We start from the raw sequence: 3,127 nt of genomic DNA on the forward strand, positions 1-3,127 counted from the left end.
TAAGGTCGGTAGCCTCCGATTATATTATGGATCAATCATTATCGTTTATCCCACCTTAAAGGAACAATTATTATAAGGTGAGATCAACAACAATGAATAAAATCGAGACAATCATGAAATAAGCTCAATAATCTCATAATAGCATTAAAATCATAAGCTTTGGAATTTCTAGAATTAAGATCATCATCATCATGTTCATCATAGAAAACATCTCATCTTAAGTGTCATAAGAAGTTTTTAAGGATCATGAACTTTTAACTTTTGGAAGTAAGAGAGTTATGGAAACATATATGGAATCATGAGATAGGAATCATGCCTTTTAAGCAAAATCATAAGATGAGATCAACATGAACAAACATAATCAAAATCTTGAAACCAGCTCAGTAATCTCATAATGACATTAAAACCATAACTTTGGAATCTCCAGAAATGGGATCATCATAATCCTCATCATGGTCCTTATAGAAAACATTCGTCTTTAGCATCATAAGGATTTTGAGAATCATAAAAAGCTGCTAGTATTTTCGGGGAAATAAGATATTATGGAAGGCGTGTATGCGTTCATAGGAAATTAATCATGCCTTTAAAAGGAAGAGGAATAGCCTTAACATACCTGGCCGGCCTTCAATTATCTACGCTCATTTGCCCGAGCTCGTAAATCTATATTCACAAGAGTTCATACTACCATTAGACTCATCGTCGTATACTTATGCTAAGTATTCAAATTAAACTGTTCTATGTCCTGCCGAAAATCGGGCAACATCTCCCCTGTTTATATGCCTAGCCCGAAGTCTCAATCCAACAACCAACAACAACAATAATACCAACATCAACAAGAATACTTACCATACCAATACATTCCATGAAACACCCCACATGGTGTGTACTCAATTTCTCCACAACCAAATTCGCTATACAACTATACCCTAAATCTCTCTCCGTAAATAAACTAAAGTTAGTACTAATAATAAGAGATTCATACCTTACTTTCGCTAATACTGCGATATCTCCAATACTTGCCTTACTCCCAGGTCATAAATTTACCGCAACACAATATTATAATTGTAATTATACACCGACGGAACCCGAATCAAGGGATTTTACTTGATTTTGCGTTAAAATTGGATAAAGAGAGGTTGGGAGAATTCTCTAGAATATTTGGGATTTTTTTGTGGAAGTGCTAGGATGAAAATAAGGGGGCAAACCCCTTTATATAAGGTTCCCAAAGTCGGTTAAATGTCCGTAGCGATGACTTGTAGAGTCTACTAGAAGATGCGTTCATCAGCGTCTTTGTTCAACGCGCCTTCGCTGAGTTCCGTGCACCCTTCATCCATGAAGAATTATTTCGAGGCCTAAAACTTTTATACACCGATCTCTTTATTTGCATACTTGGATATGTTCAAAACTCCATACGATTCGTATAACTTGTTCAACATCCCAAACTTAACAAAACTTATTTTTTTTTTTCCGATTCGTTTAACCTCCAACCTTCATGACACTTACTTATCACTTGTTGAACATAGCATAAACACTTATAACTTCAAACATAATCCTGTCCTTTGAGCTTATGTGATTAACCTATGATGCAACTTAACGCACGAAAATACGGGATATAACAGTCTGTGTATTTTTTCCAATTTGTTTGGTGTTATCATATGCTATGTTGCTCGGATCCTCCAAAATTTATGCATTTTTTGGAGGATCTAACACGGGCGCGACATTACTTGAGGATCCGAGCAACATAGCTTATTCGTACAGCGTCATTTGACTATACTAATTTTAAAGATGGTCTAAATTTGAATTAGGATCATGAAAACATCTTGAAGATTCATGTAATGACAGAAAAAAAGTGGAGCTAATATCTTGGGTCATCAGTCAGATTCTCGCATTTCTTGTATATACAAAGAGTGGAAGTGATTAAAGAATAAAGATCAAATTCATTTGTAATGTGTAATGTAAAGTGATTGACTAATTCTGTCAATTTGAGTGTAATTCTTTTGTTTTAGTTACTTATTTGTATAGTTATTCTCGGCTTAGATTCAGATGACTAAGAATAATTGGAAGTTTGATTATTTTTGCTAATACTCACAACTCTTTGTTGAGTGGTTCTTGATTTCTGTAATGGAGTATTATTTTGTCCCAAGGAATAGACTATTAGTTTTAACATTATATGAATGTGCACCATTAGAAGAAGAAGTGAAACTATTAATCTTAAGTGGAGATAACAACTCATCCCCTCAATTAATGTGGAACACTTAACCCACGGATGCCTCGTGTATGGTGCATAGACGATACAACATGAGGGCTGAAACAAGGGATAAATCAAGAATTTCGATAGATCTACTCTAATATCATTTCAAGAAAATAGACACTGGGCCTAACTCTACCCTACTAAGCTATTCATGAGGTGAATATTGTCTAATACCATATAAGGATAAAATACTTACCTACACCTGATTTTTTCATCAAATCCTGTAAACTTACTATAGTTAAGTAGTTTAATGAGGTGAAAATGCATGTTAATTAATCATGCTTAAGTACTTGATAAAGGTTTATGTACAAACACATGTCATGCATCTATTGATTTGGTATGAGCACCGGATGCGGATAAGTTTTACCAATCCATTCCTTCAGTAGTTGTCAGACACTTAATATGAACCTTGCTAGCTTCCATCACTTCTATAGAGCAAATTCAGTTGATGAAGCTTTAAATTTTTATCTATACAATTCACATGGAATATTTACCATCCATTGACAAATTAAATACACCACTTAGTTTCTCAAAATGTAATTTCTTCCTTTGTTCATTGTACAATTATTGTTGAAATTAGGAAGCACTTACTATATAGTAGCGAAAAGGAAAGGAAAAGGTGACATTTCCTCTCTATACACTTCGTGACTACAAACGACGAATTTCTGAATTACAAGTAAAAAACATGCAGTAACATATTTAGTAATATTACTAAACAACTATGTTATAGAGCGTATATAAGACTAATTCGAGGATTTCCAAATCTTGTAGGAGGAGAAGAGGACGTTGGAAAGGGAACTAGCTAGAGCTAAGGTTTGAAACCGAGTTGCAACGTTGGAAAAAAGGGGAAAATGAAATACAAATCATGCCCAAAAA

The sequence above is a fragment of the Lycium ferocissimum genome, chromosome 6 (genome assembly GCF_029784015.1).
Source record: "Lycium ferocissimum isolate CSIRO_LF1 chromosome 6, AGI_CSIRO_Lferr_CH_V1, whole genome shotgun sequence".
NCBI lineage: Eukaryota > Viridiplantae > Streptophyta > Magnoliopsida > Solanales > Solanaceae > Lycium > Lycium ferocissimum.